Below are 16,249 nucleotides of genomic sequence, written 5' to 3' on the forward strand. Positions count from 1 at the left end.
CTAGAGTATTGTCTGCAGGTCTGGTCACCAAGGTGCAAGAAAGTCATAGCAGCACTTGAAGCTGTGCAGAGGAGAGAAACCAAGTGCATCCCAGGACTTAGACACGTCACAGCCTCAGGGTTGGTTAAACCAGTTTGGGCTCGAGTGGAGGAGACCGCATGGTGACTTAGTCCAGGCATTAATAAAGTAGATCCAACAGAACGATGAATTGCATACTCAAAGGACATCAGTGGAAATTAAGAGGAGGTGAATTTAGTACTGTGAGACTTGCCCGGACACCACCAGTCGGAAACCACTTTATAAAATCCACACATTTATTAATCATAATAAATACAGTCCCAAACAACAATAATCACCCCAATTAAACCTTCTTTCTCAGTCCTTAGCCGCCTCTACTCTCCTCCTGGGAGCTTTGTCCAACTCCCACTCCCGACTCTGGCTCCTAGACTGTAGGAAGGCGGAGCCTTTTATCCCTGCCCGGATGTGCTCCAGATGTCTAATGACATCCTTCCAGCAGCACTTCCTGGTGTGGCAGAAGTCCTGCCCTCCGCCATCTTGCCAAGTGTGGCGGAAGTAATTATTTCCGAGTCGTATGAGGCTTGAGGCGCCCCCTGGCAGTGGCCACGGGTCCCAACAGGCCAGAAGCTCTTTGTTCTTCTCCCGTGATCCTCTCCTGCTCCAGGGCGGTTGCCCCCTCGTGGCCCGGAAGCTATTCCTGCCACTTTCCAGTCCTTTTAGGCATCCCGGCCAGGTAATAACCCCGGCAATCTGCTACAGTACTTAAATGTATTCAAAGAGTTGTGGGAATCTCAAACAATCTACTGAGACATGTATTGAAGCACAAACCTTGACGACCTTTCAGAAGTATCTGGATGAGGTACTGGGACAGCCGAGCTAACAGCTAAACAAATGAGCCTGATGGACTGAATGGACTCTTGTTTGTCAGATTAAGTTTGGGTTTTCTTCATCTGTTAGTATCCTCCTAGGTGGCCTGCTGCACATTAAATATTAATGTTCTGTTCACATATTAGAAACCTTTTCAAAGCTCAAAGAACCCTTCACAGAATGAAACAGTTCTTTGTCAAGCAATGGCACTACGAGGAACCACACAACCCAGTTAAGCGCCTTTACAGAAGGTGTAACTACAAAAAAAAAAAAAAACAGGCCAACCATTCCAGTCTCCCAGTCTCACTTCTGTGCAGCATCCCATTATCCGACCCTGTTCCCACACACACTCCTCTGTTTGGCCCCTTTCTCCACTCTCTTTTCCTGACTCAGTAACGGTCCTGTGATCTCACTCCACTGGCTTCTCCTCTCACTTGGCAATTTTTTTTAAGAATGTCAGATTTTGTTCCAGAAACCCTAACTGTCAACTCTCTCAACTCTTGCCAAGTGTTTTCTTATGGGTCTCTCTCCTGAGCCATCTTGTTATTTACATTTAACAGAGTTTATCTGGTACCATCCTCCATATGTTTTAGCACTGCCCATCTGTTTTTGCTTTCTGGTTCTCCACTTCTCTCCACCTTTCTATCTGTAAGCATCATTTATAGAACTGTCCATATGAAGGTTCTGGAAAGATCCTTTATTTATTTAGATCCATAACATACTTCATGCAAAGCCATGTAAATGGCATACAACTACACAGGCTACATTCAGGTTTTCTTGATCTGTTATATCCTGCTAGGTAACCTGTATTATATTAATATTTCTTATTTTTCTACAAATTAGCAACCCTTTCAGAGCCTAAAGAACCAATTTCACATATAAAGGACCACTCATAGAATGAAATGTTTCTTCGTCAAGCAAGGAAACCACACAGCCCTGTAAAGTGTAATTTTGGAACCAAACTTTTTAAGAGTGTAGCAGCTAAATTACTTCTTGCGTCTTGATGGAAATCTCCCAAGCTTCTTTCTTTTGCCAATGGCCTTTTTTTTAAATTTAATTCTTTTGCAGCTCTCTACCTCATGCACTGACAGTTCATCCTTTGGATCCACTGAGAATTTGCCCACTTCAGCGTCAACAATGAAAATTGTATTATGTGGAGGCCCATTGACGTCACAGCTACAGCTCCCTTGGGTTCATTTGCCAATGTTCTTGATGCTTTTGTTGCCTAAATTATTGCCTCTTTTCTTCAATACATTTCTTTTTTTTTTTTTTTTTTGGCTATTCTGCTTTGGGGAACCCATTGGAATGGGTTTAGTGGACACGTATAGGGAATATAGCTTTTTTTCCCCATACTCAATTGACCCATTATGTGTGTTAAATCCCTTCATTTAATAAAAATTGGATTTTTAAAAAGCAGGCCGACATGAGGAGAACAGGCAAATCCCCCAATACAGTGATTAAGGGACCTGGCTCAACCGTCTGAATTCGTTTTGCGTCAGCAGTGCTAAGGGCTGCGTCACCGTGCCGCCTTCACCCCACCTTTATTAAATACTGTTAATGGGGTGCAAATGCGCTTTGTCTAAAGAGGTGCTGCACTCTCTAAAATTCCATCAGCTCTTGTAAAATATTTAACCCCGATGCGCTGTTTATTAAAAACATATCCCTATTGCGTTCTTATATTAACGACAAAGCAGATATTAGAGGTCGAGGTTATTTATTACTATGTCGAAAATGTGTTCAATTGCCTGTTCTGGTAACCATTTTTTTTAGAAAAGTAGATTGGAGTTCGGTGTTTATCGATGCATGTAACATACTCGTACTCGTACATATTTATTTGCGCTTTATTATTCTACGTATTAACGATAATCTCGTTGTTGCTTTACGACTGAGAACCCGGGGAGCAACCATAACAAACTTCACTCTAAGTATAGCCCGTGTTTAACGAATACGTGACAAAAATAATATTGACTTTTTAGTTTAATGTTTTCCAAACTGCAAGGCACTATATCATCTCGGATTTACTGTTTAGAATCCTGGATTAACTGCACGGCCACGAATCTGTCTCTGTCTGCTTGCCCCTTCCTCTCCCCCTCCTTCGTCCTACCACTCCTCCGGCTGGGAGTCTCCTCATAAAGACACGAAACGTCAGCGCCAGCAAGAAGTTCGGAGAAAGAGCGAGGCAGCCTGGAAACTACGCGGTGCGGTGTCTGAGCGGCATAGGGGCTTTGTTGGCGTAGAAAACAGTCCATCGAGTGCCAGGAGAAGAAGGGACCAAAGCAAGGTAACGGGAACGTGAAAATAAATAATCGAGCAAAACTGAACGCGAACGGGTAGCACTTCGAGTAGACACGTAATAACAGTGGGTTTGAAATGGGGTTCCATATCTCTAGGGGTTATGGGACCTTTTTAGTTTCGAACTAGTCCCGTTAAAAGCGTTGGCTATGTCATGAGTTTGTTGTCCAGAGTCACCCAACAGTAAAACGTTTCTGTACTCGCATTCATGAACATCAAAAAGTGGATATGTCTTTGTTGTCTGTCTGGCTATGGGGTTGGATGCGCTGTTAAATAGGATTGTGATGAGAGCGCTTCCACGCAATTTACTGATAGGGTGCGCATATTTTCCTTAACAATGCCCCAGACCCGCTGATTGCGGACAGGTTCCCTTAGGATCCATGTGAGCCCGAGGCGTTCCTTCGTCTTCTCTACTGCCACTCGCGCACTTTTTGCTTTCTCTTCCAACACAACACAAATGAGACCAGCCGAAAACGAGTTGTCCCCCATGCACTTGCACTTCACACATATTCTGTCTTTATTGAATTACTTTATAGTACTAGGGAGTTGTACCGTGTTAGCCATTATGAATGTAGAGAAAAGCCAAGCAAAATGACACCTTTTATTGGCTAACTAAAAAGATTACAATATGCAAGCTTTTGAGGCAACTCAGGCCCCTTCTTCAGGCAAGATGTAATTACTTGAATTACTTTATGACAGAGTTTGGACCCTTGCTAGGCTGTTTCTAGCAATCTTATCATTTCTCAATGATTTAGTTTTCTTGCGATGCCACCTCACAACACTTGGACCCCGCTGAGACGCCTTCCCGAACTGAGTCCGGTCTTCTGGTGATCGTGTGAATCCGGGCAGATTGGCGACGCTGGGTAGGCTCAATGGCGATGATTAGAAGCCTGAAGCCGTAAAGGACTTGTGCTACAGCTGTCAGATCCACCTTAAGGATAACCCGAAAGCGGCAGTCCCCCTTTCAACAGTTCGTGATTTTTGTTTGGTCGTCGTACTGGGGGATGGTGTGTGTGTTGGGGGTTGGGGTGGAGTTAGTGGTCGTGTGGTTGTGGCATTATGGGGTACTGACGTGACAGACCCAAGGGCTTGAGCTCTTTCTCTGTTGTCGGGACTCCAAAAGTGGATTTCTCCTGCTGTGATCGAATTTCAGACACGCAAAGATCCGTCGATACATCGAATACGTTATCAAGCAGTCGTCCTGAACCAGGGCTAACGGTCTGTTCTGAGCTGAACTGCCTTTCAACTTTTAAACTAATGTGTGTGCTGTGAGAAAGACTGGCGTCCAGGTCAGGGCTAGACCAGGATAAAGCCTGAGGCCACAAGATGATTCCGAGCTCTATTGTTTTGTTTTTTTGTTTGTTTTGTTTTTAGCGCCCATTAATTACTTGTTTATTCTAGTAAGATCGCTATCCATGGGTTTTTATGCTACGCTAGGCTAACAAGAAAAAAAATCCAAGGCTTCTTTTTTGGCCAGAACTGTCTGCCAAGATGTATACATTAGGAGCGTCTTTTAGCTTCATTCACAATGCCTTAATACACAAGTGAACAACCTTGGGCTTGGAGAGATTACTTCTATTAATCACAGCTATTTGAAGACATTTTATGGAGTAATACAGACCGAGGCCGATAGATAAGGCACTATATGATAGATAGATAGATAGATAGATAGATAGATAGATAGATAGATAGATAGATAGATAGATACTTTATTTGTCCTCAAGGGGAAATTAAGACTTTGCAGATGCCAAATATATTATATATATATACTGTATATAAATAACAAACAATGACACTTGGCTAGTAAGAGATCTGTTGCTAACTAATAACCAATATAACCAATGCATTTTTATAATTTATAATTTTTATATAAAAATCAATTAACTTAAGCTACTCTTCTACAATCATCCTAAATAAATTCAGGGGTCTTGGGGCCAGAGTGTATAGCAGCAGTCCTATACGTAGTCAAGACAAAGGACCCAAATCTAAATCATATCAGCGCTTGAAGTGGGCAGTACTCACCAGTATGCATTGGGCAGTACTCACCAGTATGCATACTGGTATCTCTTCCACTTTCAACATACATTACCGGTAGCTTTTCTTTGCATACCATTGAGTTACGACACCACTTCATAAATTTGCACAAGGGACCACACTCTCTAGTAGACTATAACATAATGACCTTATTTTCACTATATTGTCACCTTTTCCTAGCATACCAGTCAATACTGGCACCTCTTTAGGGATCTTCACGGGGGAGCATTTCCAAATAATTGATCATATGTCACAATATCACCATAAACAGATTACCAACAATGATTTTTTTCACTTCAAGCACTGCCACATATTAATAAAAAAATTATTAGAAAAATTTCAAAGTATCCTTCTTTTACACATAGATTTGGAATGGTAACAGCCTTCATTCAAACTATAGTTTTGTAATTGTAGGTCTTGCAGTTAATTAAACACTTTATTTGATTATATTGCTTTCCCCAGCTCTATATGCTTACAGCCTCTGAGATAACTGTTTTTACTCAGTGTATTTCATTGGTTCAATTTTAGTTATTTAATTTGTTATGCTAGTACAACGGTGGCACTGCTGCCTCGCAGGAGTGATACCAGAGTTCACGTCTCAGGCCCTCCCTGCTAGCAGTTTGCTTGTTCTCTTCATGTCCATCTGGGTTACCTCTAGATGCTCCAGTATCCTCTCACAGTCCAACGATGTGCAGGTTAGGTGGATTGGTGATGTTAAATTGACCCTGATGTAAGTATGTGGTCTCTGTGTGTGTTCGCCCTGTGATAGACACTGGGCACATGCCCAGTGCTTACTGGGATAGACTCTGGCTGCCCCATGACACTCACAAACTTACCCAGGAAAAGTAAGTTTGGAAAATGGATGGATGGGTGAATACTTTGTTAAGATGAAGAGTTCTTAGTTGCTCTGCTTTAAACCAGTTCCAAGTGCACTGCAAGTGCAACAGATAAGTAACTTATGAAGGAATACTTCAGACATATGTGCATAAATAAATAAATGTGTTGTTAAATGTGACAGTTAACAAAAATATAATATATGAAATGTTTTTCTGCCTATTTCTTCATATTTTTATTTAATGATTTCTTAAATTTATTTCATTTACACCTCACATAACATGAAATGCCGAATGAAGTCAAAATTGTCATTTTCACCCGTCAAAGCTGAGAAGGTGGGCTCTAGCAAATTCTGTGTTTTGATTAGTGAATCATCGGAAGAGTGGACTTAAATCCTTAGCCATGATGGAGCTACATTTACAGCAGATAGAGATGTATGAACCTGCAGAGCCACAGTACCATACATGTACGCCAGCAGTTTCAGGGCGGTTTTGTAATAAACATTTATAGGTCGTCACAAATCAAAATGATTGACAGGCTAACCACATCAAATCCTAACCTTAACCATTTATTCAACAAGCTAACCATATTAACCCCTAACCTTAACTTCCATCCTAGAACTGCTGGCGTGGACCTGCGGTGACGTTTGGTGCTCCTGCTCTTCAGTTGAGTATTAGCCAGCGGATAGGCCTACGTAAGATGCGGACTCCTGATGAGCTCCTTGAATTAAAGTTGCCGCTTCACATAGTCATTCTGGTCAAACCTGTTGCATTCACCTCGACTCGCACAATCTCAACTTTGAACATTCACCAATCAAAACACAGTACTTGCTAGAGCCCACCCAGTCAACTTTGATGAGTTAAAGTGACAGCTACCATTTCCATTGCATATTTCATGATGTATGCAGTCAGGGCTGGATTTATATGAAAAGGGGCCCCAGGCTATTCCACTTATGAGGCCCTTTCACCTTCCATTTTTAAGTTTGTAAATTACATGAGAGATAATAAAATTTTGCTAACAATTTGAACGTAGGCCCCTCTTGATCTTGAGGCCCTAGGCTGAAGCCTAGTTAGCCTATAGGAAAATCCGGCCCTGCATGCAGTGTCACTGAAATAAACATGTGAAGAAATGATTGAATAAAAAAATGTTTACTTGTTTATTGTCACATTTCACTACACAGTTTTCCGCATATTTATTTCATTTTGTCCCCCATATTGGGTAGCGCACTGCTGCCTTGCAATAAGGAGACGAGGGTTCGCGTCCCAGGTCCTCCCTGTGGGGAGTTTGCATGCTCTGCCCGTGTCTGTTTCCGCTTTCCTCCCACAGTCCAAAGACATGTAGTTTAGCGATACTGTATTGTTAAATGTGGGTGTGTATGTGTGTGTTCGTTCAGGGTCTGTCTGCGCCCAATGCTAGCTGGGATAGGCTCCGGCTAACCCCCGCGACACTGTTTAGGATTATGCGGGTTAGAAAATGACTGATCCCTCCCTCAATACTGACTAACCTCACAGCGCCAGCACTTAAGTATCTTCATCATAAAGAAACAGAAACGAACAAAGAAGGAGAAGACTGAGGGTCCATAAAATACATTTCCAAACACCTATTTAAATTAACAATATCATCTTTGATTATCTGACGGACTTACTTATCCGAGACGATTTACAAGTTCAGAACTTTAACTGCTCCGATATCGTTAACGGGCAACTTAAGCCCTGACTGGGGCTGCCTGTGAAGCTGCTGCTCTTGCCTTGATCGTTGCTCGCGGATGGAGACTTTACACTCTTCACTTCTCGACGGTGCTTTAATTGCTCAGGTTAGTTGTAGTTAAAGCTGACAGGTTCCTAAAACTAACTTTAAAGCTTGCTTCTTTTTTGCATTGGGATTTTCTTCTGAGATCAAGAAAGCGGATTTGTTTTAGATGGCATCATCTACGAGTTTTACTAATCCAGGAAGATCCTTTTTGTGTGGGTGCAGGAGATGATGCGGTGTCTTGCAGCGGTCAGGTGGGATTCATTCGCAGCATGGAACAGCCGGCAGATTAAATGAATAAGCACCGCATCTTTTATGAATGATTTATGAGTCTACGCGTCGGCGCCTGGTTGTTTATTACAATGTTCATAAATCTGGGATTTAATGATTTGCAGCTATCACGCGTGTTAAGCCTTGGCACTCGAAAAACCCCCCAATTCAACATAGCGTTGTGTGAGCCAATGTCGGCTGGAGTTTGCGCACAGGGCGGCACTCCTGTACACATCCACATTTGGAATTGTCGGTTAACCAACGTATGAACGGACAGGACAGTGTGGCCGGAACGATTCGAACCCAGGACGTTGGGTCGTACAGTTTTAACCCCCGCGTAAGCTTTTACTGCAATACATTTGTAGCTCGAGAGTGTTGCCTAATTAAAAACCTTTTAAGGATTAACACCCGGACATCCATAGCTCTATTATCTTTCTTTGATGTGTCACGCTTCTGTGGAATCAACTGTGGATTGCATTTGTTCCATTTTTATTAAGAGGTTGAAAATTACATTCATTCTCACTATGGTTGTCAGTTTACTTATCCTCTTGACGCAGTAATCGAAACGTTTGATGTTAATATGCATGCACTTTGTTAATTTGCTTTGTTAGATCTCCCACAGTGACTGGTGAGCAGCAATGTCATCTGTTTTAAAGGAGTGAGAAGAAATCGATCGGGCAGAATAAGCGTGGTCGGAAGGCTACGAGTTGAGACGCAGCGTTTTACTTCGGCACGCTATGCTGGGGACACCTAATTACTGCGAGGTCAAGGCCGATCAGGCACCTTTCATTGCTTCCGTACCGTGGACCTCGGCCTCAGCTGACGTTTCTATTGAATAATTCAGTGCTTGTGAAGCCGCTAGCCTTCAAGTGGGATGGATGCTTGACTGTAGTCTCCTCCTTCCCGTCCACATGTGCATTTGAAGAGCTGCTCTCGTGTCACTTCACCCACCCCATGCTTTATGTGCGGTTTTGACTCTTCTGATTCTGATTAACTCTCACAAGCTGCTGCCATCCAGACATTATGCGTTCAAACACACACAAAAAAAAGCTCAATGCTTTCTGTCATTGCCAAAAAAGTATAGCACATAAAATAAATAAAGTCAGTCTTGGTATTTGGAATTGGGAAGCAACAGGCTGAGGTGAAGGGGGATATGTGTGGGGTGATGGTGCAGTTGAGCTTAAGTTAACTCTTTAGCGGTCATTTACAGTAATCTGTGGTGACTGGCCTGCTGCGTGCTGCCTTCATATCCGATACTGCCGGAGACTCTATAATGAAGTTGGTCGGATTTGACTAGGGGTTCGCGACCCACGTCTTCCTGCATAGACTTTGCACGTTCTCCTCTATTACCAGTGGGTTTCCACCGTGTGCCCCGGTTTGCTCTCACGCAGTCCAAAGACATGCAGGGTAAATGGAGTGGCCTTGTTAAATTCGCTCGTGTGTGTCTTCGCACCGCAATGGAGTAGCGGCCTGTCTGGGTGTTAATTCTGCCTTACTCACTTTGATTGCTGTGACATGCCCCAGCTGCACAGCGACCCCGACCCTGAAATAAGCGTGTTAGGAAGACCGGCGGAGGGATTATGTCACGTTATTCTCTGATATGTTAGGTTCAGCTTCTGTAGCCGAGGATCCGACCGCCAAGGTCCCCGCCTTCGGCCACTACCCAACTCACACTGCACCCGACCTCCTTGGCCCCTCCCATAGGTGGTGAGCCCATGGGAAGTGGGACCCACGTTGCCTCTTCGGGCTGTGCCCGGCCGAGCCCCATGGGTGCAAGCCCGGCCACCAGGCGCTCGCCATCAAGCCCCACCTCCAGGCCTGGCTCCAGAGGGGGGCCCCGGTGACCCGCGTCCGGGCGAGGGAAAACGCTGTCCAAATTTTGTATTCATCATCAGCCGGAAAAGGGTGGAGTGCCCTCTCAGGGTTGGGAGCGAGATCCTGCCCCAAGTGGAGGAGTTCAAGTATCTCGGGGTCTTGTTCACGAGTGAGGGAAGAATGGATCGTGAGATCGACAGGCGGATCGGTGCGGCGTCCGCAGTGATGCGGGCTCTGCATGGGTCTGTCGTGGTGAAAAAGGAGCTGAGCCATAAGGCAAAGCTCTCAATTTACCAGTCGATCTATGTTCCTACCCTCACCTATGGTCATGAGCTATGGGTAGTGACCGAAAGAACGAGGTCGCGAATACAAGCGGCTGAAATGAGTTTTCTGGGCTCTCCCTTAAAGATAGAGTGAGAAGCTCAATCATCCGGGAGGGGCTCAGAGTAGAGCCGCTGCTCCTCCGCATCGAGAGGAGTCAGATGAGGTGGCTCGGGCATCTGATCAGGATGCCTCCTGGACGCCTCCCTGGTGAGGTGTTCCGGGCATGTCCAACCGGGAGGAGGCCCCGGGGAAGACCCAGGACACGCTGGAGGGACTATGTCTCCCGGCTGGCCTGGGAACGCCTTGGGATTCCCCCGGAAGAGCTAGAAGAAGTGGCCGGGGAGAGGGAAGTCTGGGCATCTCTGCTCAAGCTGCTGCCCCCGCGACCCGACCTCGGATAAGCGGAAGAGGATGGATGGATGGATGTTAGGTTCAAACTATGGCTACTGTTGTCACCGCGTAAATAATTTGTAAGATTTCAGCGCGCTACACAATTTGTGGTCTAGTTGTCCTTAAAGCACCATCCACACGAAGGTTCCAGATTTATTTAGATCTGTAACAGTCTCCATAAATAACATCAATGGATTATAACAGATTTGTGAAATACTAATGGGTTCCTGTTTTTAAAAGAACTCTTGCTGCATACAATAACAGCCTAAAATTTATTAAAGATTTATTTCGCCACATATTAGAAACATTTTCAAAGTCCAAACACCCGATTTTATATGCAAAGAATTCTTCTCGGAGTTAAAAGGGTTCTTTGTCAAACAGTGGTTCTATGAGGAACCACACAACCCAGTAAATTGCCATTACAGCGCTGTCAATTTTAATAGTGCATACGGGGAATTCTCCTCTTACTTGTGCATTTCCAAAAGGGACTTTCGTTTACCGAGTCTAAATTTCCCATGTGTGACCGAAAATAGATGAACGTCCAGTTCAGGGCCAGTTTTTGGTCTTCCCCAATTTGCAGCCCCGAGAGCTGCAGAAAAAAAAGAGCGTCCATAAAACAGATTAACCGAGGGACTGTGCCGCTACTCTTTGCATTTCCTGGACCCCATCTCGACTTTAGTGGAGGCTGTACTCATCATGTTCTTGTGAAATTCCTTTAGAGATTCATGTTTTTTTCTCGCAGTTTAATGACAAGATGTCCACTTGGTTGGTGAGTCTAAATGAGTTTGAGTGTAAAGGAAAGTGCTTTTAAGATGGACTGAGTCCTATCTTCATATACAGTGGTGTGAAAAACTATTTGCCCCCTTCCTGATTACTTATTCTTTTGCATGTTTGTCACACAAAATGTTTCTGATCATCAAACACATTTAACCATTAGTCAAATATAACACAAGTAAACACAAAATGCAGTTTGTAAATGGTGGTTTTTATTATTTAGGGAGAAAAAAAAATCCAAACCTACATGGCCCTGTGTGAAAAAGTAATTGCCCCCTGAACCTAATAACTGGTTGGGCCACCCTTAGCAGCAATAACTGCAATCAAGCATTTGCGATAACTTGCAATGAGGCTTTTACAGCGCTCTGGAGGAATTTTGGCCCACTTATCTTTGCAAAATTGTTGTAATTCAGCTTTATTTGAGGGTTTTCTAGCATGAACCGCCTTTTTAAGGTCATGCCATAGCATCTCAATTGGATTCAGGTCAGGACTTTGACTAGGCCACTCCAAAGTCTTCATTTTGTTTTTCTTCAGCCATTCAGAGGTGGATTTGCTGGTGTGTTTTGGGTCATTGTCCTGTTGCAGCACCCAAGATCGCTTCAGCTTGAGTTGACAAACAGATGGCCGGACATTCTCCTTCAGGATTTTTTGATAGACAGTAGAATTCATGGTTCCATCTATCACAGCAAGCCTTCCAGGTCCTGAAGCAGCAAAACAACCCCAGACCATCACACTGCCACCACCATATTTCACTGTTGGTATGATGTTCTTTTTCTGAAATGCTGTGTTCCTTTTACGCCAGGTGTAACGGGACATTTGCCTTCCAAAAAGTTCAACTTTTGACTCATCAGTCCACAAGGTATTTTCCCAAAAGTCTTAGCAATCATTGAGATGTTTCTTAGCAAAATTGAGATGAGCCCTAATGTTCTTTTTGCTTAACAGTGGTTTGCGTCTTGGAAATCTGCCATGCAGGCCGTTTTTGCCCAGTCTCTTTCTTATGGTGGAGTCGTGAACACTGACCTTAATTGAGGCAAGTGAGGCCTGCAGTTCTTTAGACGTTGTCCTGGGGTCTTTTGTGACCTCTCGGATGAGTCGTCTCTGCGCTCTTGGGGTAATTTTGGTCGGCCGGCCACTCCTGGGAAGGTTCACCACTGTTCCATATTTTTGCCATTTGTGGATAATGGCTCTCACTGTGGTTCGCTGGAGTCCCAAAGCTTTAGAAATGGCTTTATAACCTTTACCAGACTGATAGATCTCAGTTACTTCTGTTCTCATTTGTTCCTGAATTTCTTTGGATCTTGGCATGATGTCTAGCTTTTGAGGTGCTTTTGGTCTACTTCTCTGTGTCAGGCAGCTCCTATTTAAGTGATTTCTTGATTGAAACAGGTGTGGCAGTAATCAGGCCTGGGGGTGGCTACGGAAATTGAACTCAGGTGTGATACACCACAGTTAGGTTATTTTTTAACAAGGGGGCAATTACTTTTTCACACAGGTTTGGATTTTTTTTCTCCCTAAATAATAAAAACCATCATTTAAAAACTGCATTTTGTGTTTACTTGCGTTATATTTGACTAATGGTTAAATGTGTTTGATGATCAGAAACATTTTGTGTGACAAACATGCAAAAGAATAAGAAATCAGGAAGGGGGCAAATAGTTTTTCACACCACTGTACTTGCCTCCAGGATAAGTACCGGCAACGTGAACGCTATTTCGTATTTAAAAATGTCTAGATATAGATAATATCCAAATCATTGAGACTACAGTTCAATCCCCAATGCGAATCCGGGCTTGCTGCAGTTACGAAGTCGTCCGAAATGGCGAATTTAAGTGTCAGCGCGAGTGCTTTAAGCAGGCTGGGTTTCTATCTATCAACGGCAGCTTTAACAAAGCGTATAAAAAGGTGAGTGGAGCTTAGTTTGACGACACTAACGTCTGACATGCTGCTTCACGACACGAGGAGTCAAATTCATTTGACAGTTTGGGTGCAATCGTGGGATTTAATATCTCGCAACAGTCCAAAAATGTCCGTTGACTGAGCCCTACTACGGGCGGGCATTGCATCCACACTTGAATCACCACCTGGGCATCACGCTTCTAGCCTGAAGGTATGGATGGCTGGGTGGAGTGATTTCATTCAGCACCCTTTCCTCGTTTGTTACTCAGTGACTTCCTAGATGCCTAAATGTACGAACCATCGCGCAGATGTACTTAATTATGTCTGATATGTTCTCTGTTAAGAGTTAAAATAATCATCGTGAAGATGAACTCCATGTGGAAAGCCTTGCGGACGCGGGGCTCTGTGGTAAGCTGATCCGTCTATCTGCTGGCAAGTCTCGACAGGAAATCCAGCTAAGCGATCGGGGGGTTTGTGTGTGGGGGCTTCTTTTTTTTGGCTAAAATAACCTGACTGTCAGCAGAAGAGCGAGACTCGTTTTTAGATAATACCCGGCGGGGGTTTGGCAGGGTTGAGTCGGTCCCCGGAGCAACAGCAAAAGGAGAAGGTGCGCGTCAGCAGATTTCTGAGGCAGGTGAGCATGGAAAGAAACCCTTTAAGTTCAAACACATTTGCCGAAAAAAAGTATCAGCCCCTTGGCTCTTTCGAGAAGCTTCTCGAAATCCCAGACAGAAGAGATTAACTCTTTGAGGTTAAATGAATGTCCGTGACTGTCATATAACATTCAGATGAATAGGCTCCGCTCCAGTTCCCGAACCGCTAAGGGCCCCAGTTCTGCTTCGCGATGGCTGCTTGTCTCATCACGGTAGTAAGGCGGTTCCAGTAACACAATCCCAGCACAACAGCTTTGATAACAAAATAATATAACGGTCTCCGGCCCACTAAATTCCATTCCCAGGGACTCGCAACTCGAATTTTAATATTTTTAAAGATGTGAGAGAAAAAAAGCCATGCGAATACATGCGGTTTCTATTTTTGGGTTGGGTTTGCTGTCGATGTTGGGTGTTTATAAACTTGCAAATTCCACGTGGATAACGACGAAGTGAGAGGGTTTGTGCCCAGGACGCCGCATCTACTGTTCAAGGCAGCAGCCCCAACCACTGCACTATTCTTCTCAGAAAACGAAAGTAAAAGGCTGCAGATTAACACTTACTAAGCTATAACATTGTGGGGACAATATTTTTGAATATACACACTGTCGATGTAATTGTTTTTGCTTTGCACATTTTTAGTTGTGTTCCTTCTCAGTCAAGCACACGATCCCCGTGTCAATCTGAATTCATTAAGCGGCACGACCCATTGAAGGAATTGGATTCGACACCACCAGGAGGCTAGTTGATTTGCCAGCTCCGACTCTACCTGAGCAGGTCACTTTATTTACCTGCCTGTGCTCCAACTGTAAAGGAATTCAAAAACTGTGCCTGCTAGATAAAAATGTCTAATAAGCGGGTGATACTTATTGGTACCAGATTCTGTTACCGTGTCCAGTAAGGGCATTGATGGAAAACTGTCTACCACCACGGGCATCTGCTTAAGTCTACAACATTGCGGTTCTCGAGTGCAGTATGCTATTGTGAGGTCTGACTGTGACAAATTACAGGAATTCTGCAGAATTAGAACTGACGTAATCTGTTGTGGTTAGCTTGCGCCGTTTCGATTAGGGCTCATACTGGTTATAGAGTTCGAGTGAATGTGGCAGAAACCAGTGCAAAGGTAGTCAATTAAGAGTCTGGTGGGGTCGTCTAGTAAATCAAAAGGGCCAGACAATACTCCAAGGGAAGACAAAACAATGCCAAAAACAAAGCTAATACCTTTGAAAAGCAACTGTACCTTTTGTGTCTGCTGTGCTCTAAGTGAAAATGACAGGGTGCCAAATAGGGGAGATGGGGTTAACTTATCAGTTCTCCATTTATTAAACTGCATAAAATGTCTAAATTTTAGTTATTGGAAAACACAAACATAGAGCTTATCATTAAGCTGCACTCACAACAGCCAAGGATTTTGTCCAGTCTATTGAGAAATCAGTCAGGTCTCAGTCATGTTGGACAGAAAAAGAGCAGCAAACATCCCAGAAAATAGACATCTAGTAAAGTCAGCGGCAGAGGTCATGTCCTACCAGGGCCGGCCCTAACAATTGCGGGGCCCTATGCGAAACGGATTGCGCGGGGCCCAGTCGGGGTAGGGATAAGGATAATAAGTGAAAATTAAGATTTTGTATTAGAAAATAAATTCGTCTTTGCATTTTATTCATTCTTTACTAAGTACAAAATCACGATCAAATTAACTTTACTTTACGAGCCTTGCGTGTAGCGAAGTCATACAGTATAACATCAAAATTTTGTTTCCTACATAGATCACGCTCAATAGCAAGAATTGCCAAATTGTTCAATCTATCTTCATGAATTGTTGACCTCAAGTAATTCTTGATTAGTTTGAGGCGCGAGAAGCTTCTTTCACCAGATGCCACAGTTAAAAAAATGAAAAATGAACAAAATAAAGTATTTACTGATTTATTACGTCGTTATTGCATTTGATTACGTGATTTAACGTTTGAACGACAATTTGCATTTGATTATGTCACGTTTGCATTTGATTACGAGTAAATAAAATTTAAAAAAATACCTTAAGTCTACCAATTTAGGGGAACTTGAGGTAAGATGAACCACTTTTTAAAATTCCTTGTCAAATCCACATTTTTTGCTTTTTACCAGTAATTTTCAGTCAAATTATTGTTAATGATCTGCATATTCATGCGCTTGTCGCTTAGGGATGAATCGGTACGTTTTGAGCAAGTGTTTGTGAAAAAAATTTTTTTTTATCTTACCCCTACTACGGGTAAGATGAAACAATCGTTTGGGTAGACGAATCACATTATGTTATTTTGTAAAACTATCTTAAACATTTGAAATGAGAGACTATTCATAAA

At 43.3% G+C, this 16,249-nt stretch overlaps 1 protein-coding gene across 1 annotated transcript in view; it reads left to right on the plus strand.

Moving 5' to 3' along the window:
* The first annotated feature begins 3,003 nt into the window (after window positions 1–3,003).
* The window catches only part of serpinf1 (serpin peptidase inhibitor, clade F (alpha-2 antiplasmin, pigment epithelium derived factor), member 1), a 36,559-nt gene continuing 23,313 nt past the window's right edge, over window positions 3,004–16,249 (plus strand). The window contains exon 1 of the mRNA XM_028806644.2: window positions 3,004–3,166. The gene's annotated coding sequence lies outside the window, so the exon portion shown is untranslated. The remainder of the gene's footprint in view (window positions 3,167–16,249) is intronic.

Source organism: Erpetoichthys calabaricus, chromosome 8, assembly GCF_900747795.2.
Source record: "Erpetoichthys calabaricus chromosome 8, fErpCal1.3, whole genome shotgun sequence".
Taxonomy (NCBI): Eukaryota; Metazoa; Chordata; class Cladistia; order Polypteriformes; family Polypteridae; genus Erpetoichthys; species Erpetoichthys calabaricus.